We start from the raw sequence: 12,072 nt of genomic DNA, 5'->3' as shown, positions 1-12,072 counted from the left end.
TTTTCCCACTGTGACACACATGTCCCCCAGGCACTAACTGGCCTGACCCACAGGCGGCAGAAGTTCTGTCCCAAAAACTCCAACAGGAGTTCTGAAGCTTGATCAGAAAGCTGATTCCCTGACCAGCCCTGACCTCCAACTCTGGTTATCAGGCCTGCTTCAGGGTCTGCATTCCCATGGTTTCCCTCCAAATCCCTATAATAACCTGGCTTGGACCAAGGTGAAGCCAGGAGCCAGGAACTGCATCCAGGTCTCTTTCAGGGGTGGCAGGACCCCATCATGTGAGCTATTCCCCAAGATCTGCTGTGGTAGGAAGCTGGAGTTGGGAGCCAAAACTGAGAACTGAACCCAGGCACATGGATGTTTCTTAACCATTAGGCTAAACAGCTGTCCCCAAACAAGGCTCTTTAGACTAAGAGAGAAGGAACTTAGTGCTTGGCAGACAACACAGTCCATGTGATGATTCTGTCTGGTTTTGGCTACAGTAGTCTTCATTACTTTCAGCTTTGCTTTTTGTACTTTCCATAACTTAGGGCAACTATGATCTGAAAATATTACTGAAGTGCAATGCAGAATTAAAGCATTTTGAGAGAGAGAATATGCATATAACTTTTATTGCAGTTTATTGTGATAATTGTTATATTTTCTTACTAGCCATTATTAATCTCTTAATTGTACTTAAATTATAAATTTAACTTTATTAGAGGCATATATATATATATATGTGAAAAAAACAGTCTTGCATATATAAGTTTGATATTACCCATGCTTTCAGGCATCCATTGGGGGTATTGGGCATTTCCCCTGTAGAACAAGGGAGGCTAAGTGTAATCTGTCATTTTCTGCAACATTTGGACTCTGGACAATGCCTCATGTCTTTGTTTTCTGTCCTGTCATTCCTTAGCCCTTTCTTTCCAGACTGGAAGCTTCAGTGGGAACGTGCTTCCTCTGGGAAACATACAATACATCCAAAATGAGCAATGCTTGTTTGAAACCAAATGTGGGTTTAAGTATTCCTCCTGCAATCCCACCACCACTACCACCACCATCATCAAGAATATCCATTTCTTGAATACTTAACATGTGCCAGACCCTAGCTAAATGCCTTGAGACAGAATCTCATTGTATCTTCACAATAAAACATTATTCCCCTTTGTCTTCACAATGGGACAGATATCTTTCTTTGCTCTATTTTACAAATAAAAAAGCTGAGGCTGAAGTCACAGTACACAGAGCAAAGACTTGAATTGTATTTTCAAGACTCCAGGTCCTATGCTCTCGACTAAGCTCTTTGCCATTCCCCCAAAGCATTGTAATACTAATAATTTACCTAATGTTAACATAATTTTTCCGCTTTCTGAGCACTGTTTCTCAATATACAGCCCATGGACCACTTACATCAAAATCACTTGGGATTGCATGTTAAAAATTCAGATTCCTGGGCCTTATCCAGAAATCCTGTTGGAATCTGTGGGTAGACTGTAATGATGATAGCTCTCATGTGATTGTTTCCAAAGTGTGAGAGCAGTTGTTGAGGGAATTGTAGGATGACCCCTCTTCATGCTTATTTCAATCGTTTGGTTACTTCCTCATGACAGTTCTCTCAGCAGCAATAACCTTTGAACTCAATGAGAAAGCGGAACAAAGAGCAGCACTTGGCCAAGGTCAGGATTCTCAATCTGACCTTAAGGTTCAGTTTTGTTTATAGGGCATGAGAAATTTTAGCTCAGCTAGAAAAGCTCCAAGTCAGAGCTGCTAGAATGACTGGCTCATTCCCATCCTCCAGTTCAGATAAATATCTCCTGTTGAATTTATCATCCTTCTTAATTTCTTCATGGTATTTGCCCAAATCTGTAATTATTATTTACTGTAGTCCCTCCTTACCTGTGGTTTAGCTTTCTGATGTTTCAGTTACTTATACTCAACAGCAGTCCAAAAATATTAAAGGAAGAATTGTGCAAAGAACCAATTTGTAAGTTTTAAATTGTACACTGCCATGAGTAGTACAATAGGATCTCACACCATCATCCTCTGTCTTGCCTGGGAAGTGAATCATCCCTTTGTCTAGTGTATCCACATTGTATAAACTACCCTCCTGTTAGTCACTGCATAGCCATATTAGTCTCAGTTATGAAAACCTATACAGGTTATTAAACTATCTGAAGTTTCAGGCATCCACTGGGGAAGTCTTGGAACATATCCCCTGAGGATAATTGTGTTAATCCTCTCCTTATCTGATTGGAATGCAGCTTCCCTGAGGGCAGGGGCTTTGACATTGCTGAGGAGAGTCACCACAGAATCCAGAGACTAGCACACGCCTGACACCTTGTAGATGCAGGGATACTTAGGAGAATGCATCACTCAGCATGGAACACATCATGCTGAGTGAAACAAGCCAGTCCCAAAGGGACAAATACCATATGTTCTCCCTGATCGGTGACAACTGACTGAACACCAAAAAGGAAACCTCTTGAAGTGAAATCGACACTATGAGAAACGGTGACTTGATCAGCATAGCCCTGACTGTTAATGAACAACTTAATATATTATCCCTCTTAGTAGTTTTTTTTTTTGTCTGTTATACTTAATATGACTGGTTTAATTCTGTAATTAATACACAGTTATTCTTAAGTGTTGAAATTTAACTGAAATGTGATCCCTGTTAAACATAAGAGTGGGAATAAGAGGGAAGAGATGTACAATTTGGGACATGCTCAAGCTGACTTGCCCCAAATGGTAGAGTTAGAAACATACCAGGGGATTCCAATTCAATCCCATCAAGGTGGCATGTACCAATGCCATCTCACTAGTCCAAGTGATCAATTTCTGTTCACAATTGATCATAATGAAAGGACTAAGAGTCAAAGGGAGCACATAAACAAGTCTAGTACCTGCTAATACTAACCGATAGAATAAATAAAGGGGAGAGTGATCCAACATGCGAAGTGAGATACTCAGCAGACTCATAGAATGGTGGATGTCCTAAACAGCACTCTGGCCTCAGAATCAGCCCTAAAGGCATTCGGATCTGGCTGAAAAGCCCATGAGAGTATTTCAGGCATGGAAAGCCAAGACACCCTGGCAAACAACACAAAACAAAACAAAACAAAACAAAACAAAACAAAACAAAACAAAACAAAAAAAAAAAAAAAAAAAACCTAAATGAAAGATCTCTGTGAGTGAGATCCCAGTGGAAAGAACAGGTCTTCAAAGAAGGAGGTACCTTTCTCTGAAGGGAGGAGAGAACCTCCACTTTGACTATGAACTTGTCTAAACAAGATAGGAGTCAGAGAACTCAAGGGGCTTCCATAGCCTTGGAAACTCATGACTGGTGCATAGGGAGATTACTGATGCCATAAACAGGAGTGTCAATTGGTAAAGTCAACAACAGGAGTCACTGTGCACTTACTCCTCATGTAGGATCTCTTTCCTTAATGTGCTGTACATTGAGACTTAATGCTATAACGAGTACTCAAACAGTATATATATTTCACTTTGTGTTTCTATGGGGGTGCAAACTGTTGAAATCTTTACTTAATGTATACTAAACTGATCTTCTGTAAAAAAAAAAAAAAGAAGAAATTATCAATTCCCAACTTGACTCTCACTGGGATTAAACATGACAATAGGTCTGATCTGATTTCATCATCATTTAAAAAATCATCTATTATTTTTCACTTTATGTTTCTGTGTGGGAGCAAACTGTTGAAATCTTTACTTAATGTATGCTAAACTGATCTTCTGTATATAAAGAGAATCGAAAATGAATCTTGATGTGAATGGAAGGGGAGAGGGAGTGGGAAAGGGGAGGGTTGCAGGTGGGAGGGACGTTATTGGGGGGGGAAGCCATTGTAATCCATAAGCCATACTTTGGAAATTTATATTCATTAAATAAAAGTTAAAAAAACTAAAAAAACAAAAAAACAAGAATGCATCAGTGATTTAGTGGAAGAAGCATGGCAGTGGCAGTCTCTTGGTAGTGACCTAAAGGCTGGCACCAGTGTTGTGGACTGAAATGCTTTCTATCATTTGAAGTCAAGCCTCAGCAGCTTCTTGGGAGCATGAGAGTAGGTGCCAGTATCAGTTAGAATAAGCAAGTGCATAGGATCCCCAACAGCACTCTGATCCAAGCAGCTGTTTGAAACAAGTCAGAGGCCACATGGAAGACATGTATTGGAGATTATGGGAAAAATACACCTGACTGGCCTGTGGCAGGCAGGCCCTCGATTTGGGCAGGATTTCCTGGTGCCCATGAGTAGTGTAGGCTATTGATTCTGTTTGGCTATTCGTGTTCTGTTTAGCTGGGTTAGGCCCAGTGGGAAGAGTGAGGAGAGATGAGCCTGAGATGTACGGTTGTCATAGGGGAACTTTCCCAACCTTTAAGGCTTTCACAGGTGCCCTTCTGCCTGAGAGCAGAGTCCTGGGCAAATAAAACAGATTATTTTAGTCTCAACTGTCTAACATCTTCATCTATGTCATGGGTATAAATGTAGAGACAGTGAGCATATGATGATCAGTGTTCTAAGAAACTTGTTCTCAGTTCACGATTGCTGTCCCTGCTGGCTGTGAGGTGGGGAATATTTGGGTGTATTCCTAACCTTGAACCCCATGCTGATGGGCAGGAGGCCTTTTCTACTCTGTTCCTTGAGGCTCTGCACTGAGACATGAGGCACAGGCAATAGTAATATCTTTTACTCTTGACGACACAGGCTCTTGCTCTCCTCCTTTTGAGGTTTCCATGCCTGTGGTTCCTTTTCTGTGGGTGGTGGTGTAAAAGGATTATCTTGGATTAGATCCTGAAACATCTCCCCCAAATGCTGAAATGCTACATCAGGTGTTTCAGTGTCTTCATGTCTCAGCAACAGAATATTGAAAGGTTTGAATTCTGCCTCTAATTTCTGACTATTCTCTGCTTCTAGAAATTTATTTGTGGAGATTTCAGTATAAAATGAATACATGCTCATTAAAATATTTAGAAAATATAGTAAATTAGAGAGACAAAAATAGAATTAGTAACACTACATCCCCAAAGAACTGCTGCTAATATTTTAGCTTTTTACTATCCTACAAATTTATTTTGAACAGCTTTTAAAGGTTTGTGTTTGTTTTACATAGAGTAATCATGGCTGTATACACAATTTTCTATCCCCAGGTATAAAGTTATAATGGTAACACAGCAGCTTTTCCCTGTTATTATAAGCTATTCATAAATATCAATTGTGTGTACACAGTTGCTTTAATCATTTCCTTACTCTTGGACATTTAGGTTGTTTGCAATTATTGAATAATGCTGTGATGAACATCTTTGCGTATAAAACATTTCCCACATCAGGAAATTTTTTTTCTTAGTGTGAATTTCATGGAAATGGAGCCACAGTGTTCATGTTTGTAAATTACCCTTACCAGCAGCTGAAAAGTAACTTGTGCAAATTATAATAAGGTGCCATTTCCACCAGGAACTTGACTGCCACCTACAGGAAAATTGTCTCAATAACTACATCTATAATTCTTGCAAGGAGAGTAGCGCCCCTTGGAGTTGTTCAAAACTCAACCTGTACAACCATAAGTGGCAGACCGATGCAAATATTTATAAGATTCAAAACTCCTTTCCATATTTTCTTTATATATTTGAGAGGCAGAGAGCTCTCATCTGCTGGTTCACTACCAAAATGTCTACAGCAGCTGGGGTTGGGCCAGGGCTGAAGCCAGGGGCTGAGACACAACCCAGGCCTTCCACGTGAGTGCCAGGAATGCAGTTACTTGAACCATCGCCGCTGTCTCTCAAAGTGCACATTAGCAGAAAAATGGAATCAAGAGCCAGAACTGGGAATAAAGCTCAGGTATCCCTATGTGAAATACAGGCATCTTTTCCCCCCCAAAGATTTATTTTATTTGAAAGGAAGAGTTAGAGGAACACACACACACACACAAACACACACACACAAAGAGAGGGAGGGAGGGAGAGAGAAGAGAGAGAGTGAGAGATCTTCCATCTGCTGGTTCACTCCCCAGATGGCTGCAGCTGCCAGAGCTCGATCAGACTGAAGCCAGGAGCTTCTTCCTGGTCTCCCATTGGGTGCAGGGGCCCAAGCACTTTGGCCATCCTCAGCTGCTTTCCCCAGGCCGTTAGCAGGAAGCTGAATCAGAAGTAGAGGAACTGGAGCATGAACTGGTGCCCATATGAGATGCTGGCATCATAGATGGTGGTTTTACCTGGTACCCCATGATGCTGGCCCCGGATGCAGGAATCTTAACTTCCAGGCGAAACACTCTCCCCAGTTCTCTCAATGGTAGTGTATGAGTATGCCATTTTACCATGCTTTAGTATGGAAACTTATTTTAATTGTTCTAATTTTTGAGGGACATGGTCCTTTATTTATTTGGATTACTAATGAGGTTTAAAAATCATGATTTTCAGTTTTCTCTAAGGAACACAAACTCTTTTATCAAAGATAGATTTTTCTTTCTTTTCCAACAAAGAAATGTTAAGAGGAAGCTGATAACTGAGGCTAGGACTGGTGCCCAACTAGACAGAAGGTGTGTGTGGCATATGCCCAAGTCTAGGTCTCTGTGGCTGGGAACACACGGAGTTGGCTCTCAGAGTTTCCAATTCTCCCTTCTAAGAAGGATTCCTCCTGCTCTTCGCTGTCACTCTGGATTTATCCAGGGAGCCCTTGGCTGTCCTGTGAGGGGTGCGGAGCGGGAGTGTGCTCTGCATGAACCCACTGGGCGGCGGCTTTTCGGCTCGCCCAGCTGTGTCCCAGAAGCCTGAGGCATGGCGGTGGCACACCAGCACCAAAGTGAGTTCTGTGCTTAGGAGCTGTTCCCTGAGCGGTGGGCCGCCTGCTGAGCTGGCCGGCCACAGCATGCTCGTGAGGCCTTCCTGAGGCCCTCATCCACACTTCTCTACACACTGTGAGGTCTTCTCAGCTAGAGCCCGTGCTTAGGCCTCATCCATCCAAGAAAAGTGTATGAGCTCCACCGTTTCTAAGCAACAGCTCCAGTCCCTGTGCACAGTGGCCAACAAGGTCAAGTGTCCTGTCCTTGTAGAGCTCTTTGTGGCTGGCAAGGCAGAAAACAGACGAGTGGTCAGATAGATGAGTAAGGCAGCGATGTGCTCCTGAGTGAGGAGGGTGGTGGCTGGGGACACAGGAGGCTCTTTTGAGGAGATGGCAGTTGAGCTGAGACCTGAATGACCTTGTAAGTGAAGAAAGAGGCAGCTCATATCTATTGAGACATTACCAGATGTTTTTTGGAGGTTATAATTTTATTTATTTATTTTTTGACAGGCAGAGTTAGACAGTGAGAGAGAGAGAGAGAAATGTCTTCCTTCCGTTGGTTCATCCTCCAAATGGCCGCTACAGCTGGCATGCTGCACTGATCCGAAGCCAGGAGCCAGGTGCTTCCTCCTGGTCTCCCATGCGGGTTCAGGGCCCAAGCACTTGGGCCATCCTCCACTGCCTTCCTGGGCCACAGCAGAGAGCTGGACTGGAAGAGGAGCAACAGGGACAGAATCCGGTGCCCCAACAGGGACTAGAACCCAGAGTGCCAGCGCCGCAGGCGGAGGATTAGCCTAGTGAGCTGTGGTCTGGCCTGGAGGGTATAATTTGATTAGTGCATGCTTCAAGGTGTAGGATTGCATCCGATGGTCATAGAGGTGAAGGTCCTGCAGCTCATAAGCTTCAGAGCCAAATTTGTGGTCTGTGTATATGAACGAAATCCTTGTGCCCTTTGCACCAAACCAGATCTGTATAAAAGGGGGGTGATAGGCCTTGGGGCTGAGCAGCCACAGTCCCTGGGTAGTTTGGGCAGTGATGAGAATGAGGATGAGACCAAGATCAAGAATCATTCCCTTCCCTTCTTTCTCCCACCATTTTTTTTTCCATCTGATGTTCTCTCTGTGTTTTTTTTTTTAAAGACTGATTTATTTCTTTGAAAGTCAGAGTTACACACAGAGAGAAAGAGAGGCAGAGAAAGAGAGAGAGAGAGAGAGAGGCCTTCCATTTGCTGGTTCACTCCCCAGTTGGCCGTAATGGCTGGAGCTGCACTGATCCAAAGCCAGGAGCCAGGAGCCTCTTCTAGGTCTCCCACGTGGGTACATGGGCCCAAGGACTTGGGCTATCTTCTACTGCTTTCCCAGGGCATAGCAGAGAGCTGGATCAGAAGTGGAGCAGCTGGGACTTGCACCAGCATCCATATGGGATGCCGGCACTGCAAGGGGCAGCTTTATCCACTATACCACAGTGCTGGCCCCTCTCTGTGTTTATAATTGGAATATTCCTTGATGGGCAAGGATAGCATAGTGAATAGAGAGAAAAAACCTGCTGCCTCAGAAAATCTCACATACATCCTCCTCTACCTCCAGAGAAGCCAGCCTCTAATGAGGAGATGCAAGTATGTGACACATTTCTTTTTATCATTTTTAAAATTCTTTTTATTTTAACTTTATTTTTTTATGTGAGTTGTACTATGTTTATCATCTTGGCTATCAATAGACAAAAGCCTCTGTCCCAGATGAACCCAAATTGAAACAAGTGTGGGCCCTTAGGAAGCCCTCATCAGTTCTAGCTGTGTTGAGTCTTCTGGGAGCTGTTTTAGCTACGGCCTGACTCCAGGCTGTGTTGGGTTAGAATTCTGGATGGGGCCTGCGCTGTGGTGTAGCAAGTAAAGCCGCCGCTTGCAGTGCCGGCATCCCATATGGATGCTGGTTCAAGTCCCGGCTGCTCCACTTCTGATCCAGCTCTCTTCTGTGGCCTGGGAAATCAGCAGACGATGACCCAAGTCCTTGGGCCCCTGTACCCACATGGGAGACCCAGAAGAAGCTCCTGGCTTTGGATCAATGCAGCTTGGGCCGTTGTGGCCATTTGGGGAGTGAACCTGTGGATGAAAGACCTCTCTCTCTGTCTCTCTCTCTGCCTCTGCCTCCCTGTAACTATGCCTTTCAAATAAATAAATAAATCTTAAAAAAAAAAAAAGGAAAAAAAACTCTTCTGGAGAGGATCAAGGATGAAGTCATCATCTCAGAGCCTGTTTTTTTGTTTTTTGTTTTTTTTCCCTAGTGACCTGTGACATTATTGACATTTTCCAACACTAAATGTATGAAGGAACTAAGCCCCTTTGGACAGGCACTGTGGCCCACACAGGAAACAGACAGCCCTGCGATTTAGTATGTGCAGGCCCAGCAGGATCCAGTAGAAACTTTGACATCTTAATCATGTTCTTACTCAGTCATCCACAGCTAATATATCTTCCTGGCAAAGCAGGTGTCTTCCATAAGGAACACAACGGGGGCAGATTGTTATCGTAAGAGGCTGCCAAAGTCTGCTCTAAATTGTCCCTGAACCACTGATAATAAACCAAATTGCTACAAATAGACATCAGTTTGCAGAAATGTTAGCTGTCCAAGGGATGCCTTTGGCTTGGGGAGCAGAGGCAAATGTGTTACAAGTATCAGGTGTGTAGGAAGGGAACTTGAAGTTAGCTTTTAGGACAGCCATTGGGTCAATTGTGATAGTGAGTTGTGCTGTTCCTTGAGTGTTCCCAAGAGTTTGTCGTCAGCCTCCTCAAATCACAGTTGGTATTTTCAACAGTATGCTCCATTGGACTGGACAGGTTTACTGCTTTGGAATCCTAGGCCATTTGTGAGACTGTTTGAGTTCTCGTGTGAAAAAGACTGATGAGTGAGAAATTTTATCCTGTTTTGCATCAGGGTTGTACAGTGGTGACTGAAGGAATGGAGTGGAATTGGGCCAGAATCATTGCTTTTACTCTGTTTAGTCCAGGGTTCCTTGAGTGTTTGGAGAGCTGGGGCTAGAAAAGAGTAGAACCCTTTCCCAACTGTCTAAATGCAAGACTGTAGTGAGCTAGATGTGGAGCACTGGGCCTCATGGGCAGCAACACACACTCACCTTTCCAGGGGAAGTTTTGGTGGGGACCTTTGAAGGGTCAAGACAGAGAGGAGAAAGTACATACTCTTTTCCCATTGACTGCCTGGGCTTTTGTCTCTTTCCTTTTTAAAGCACAGGCTACTGTTTCAGAGAATTCTTTATTTTATAAAATTTGGAATGTAAACAGAAAGGGAAGAACCAAAGCGTTATTCATAGCCTCACCATCCAAAGATGAGCAATAACACACATTTAAGCCCATTTTCTTTCTGTCTTTCACTCTGCCTGGTTACTTTTACCTAATTATGATTTTTTTTACTCACATTTTATTTCACTGTATGTGTTATTACTGATTCTTTATAAACCACTTTAATGGCTACATAATATTCTAACAGATGGGAATAGTATAAATTACTTAGCAGTTGTTGAATGTTCAGATTTTTTTCAGTGCTTATTTTTATAAATGAGAGTACACTAAATATCTCTGAAAATAACTCTTTCTCTGAATTTAAAATATTTCCTGAGGATGCAGTGCTAAAAGCACAATTACTATGTTAAAGTAGGTAAGTATACCCAATACTCTTTTATGTGTTTTCTTCCCCTCCCCCTCTCCCTCTCCCCCTTTCATCATGCTATAGGTTAGGTCTCTAAACTTACTGATCCTACATAGCTGCAATTTTGTACACTGTTACCTAATGTTCTCAGTATAACGCATGGAGTATGTATGGGTGTGTGTGTAACCAAGTTAGTTTCCTGAAAGTCATACAAATAGACAAACCCAGCCCCATTTTCCTAAATTTTGTGTTCCATTAAATGATCCTCACCACTGTAACCACAATAGCAAGGCTTACTAATGATAAGAAATCTGATTGTTATGTTGGAAGATAACTGCGATATTTTTCAAGTGCATTTGAGATCAAAATATACCTGGAAGGGAGTGGGCATTTAGCTTTACACTTAAGATGCCTGTATCCCACTTCAGAGTTTCTGAGTTCAATTCCTGGGCCCAACTCCAGATTCCAGCTTCCCACCAATGTAGACCTTGGGAGGCTGTGCTGATGGCTCAAGGAATCAGGTTTCTATCAACCACATAGGAAATGTGGATTGAGTCCTGCTCCTGGCATGGCCTGCCCCAGCCCCAGCCCCAGCCATTGTGGGAATTTAGGGAGTGAATCAGAGGTGGGAATTCTCTCCACCTCTGTCTCTAAACTTAAAAGGAAAAGTTGCGTGGGAGCTGAATGTGGGAGTTCCTGCTTGCAGGAACAGGCCTGTTACCCACAGACATCTGGGACCTGATGATCAGAGACAGAGCATGGCTTCAGATGGGACACCAGGTGGGGTGAACAGACCCCATCCATGTGAGTTCTCAGCCTCACAGAAGTTTACATGAAACATCAGTTTAAAGAAAACATAAGTTACCCCTCGTTCCATCCTCAGATAATTACGTGGATCTAAAGCTTGTAAATAAGATGCCAAAGTAGCAATTTTGGCAACCTTAAATTCCAGGACACTAGAACTTAGGGAGGCTGTGCTAGAAAAAGGCAAATAAGTGCTGTATTTATTTATATGGCATTTATATCTCATTAGCGCTCTGCTAACATACTTAGAAGTGTATATATACTCATGTTAGAGACCTTTTATATAAATTATTCATTAATTATGTTGTAATTAAAGTTATATTTTTACGTTTTTTAAATACACCATTGACACACATATATAAGGAGAGAGCACACATGCATGCACGCTCACTGAGCTCATGAGAGAGCTGTCCTTTCCTTTCCCTCCAGGCTCACTTAAGGCTTTCCATTTTCTATTGCATTCTGCTTGTGTCTCGGGACTGTTACAAATGCTCGGTAGCTGAGAGTGCACTAAAGAGGATCTACGTACCTCACTGAGCCTAATCATGGCCTCTACAGTAACAAGAACAATGACAGCTGAATGTCTTGCTTAGGCTGGGTCAGCAGCTGTGCTGAGCATCTCCAAGGATTCTCCGATTTTATCAGCACAGCAACTCCAGGGTTTGGTGTCGTACCCATTTTATAGGCAGACTGACTGAGATCTTGAGGGCTTAAATGACTTACCCAAGCTCATTCATCTAATTGTCAGTGCTCAGGGGTGGGTGTGGCCCAAGGCTGAGGCATGCAGAAAGGAATCACTTGTTTCACATTAAGCCTAGAAACGAAATACT

Source organism: Oryctolagus cuniculus, chromosome 15 (genome assembly GCF_051225735.1).
Source record: "Oryctolagus cuniculus isolate XC-2025 breed Fujian yellow rabbit chromosome 15, ASM5122573v1, whole genome shotgun sequence".
Classification (NCBI taxonomy): domain Eukaryota; kingdom Metazoa; phylum Chordata; class Mammalia; order Lagomorpha; family Leporidae; genus Oryctolagus; species Oryctolagus cuniculus.
Note: the sequence above shows the minus strand (reverse complement) of the source record.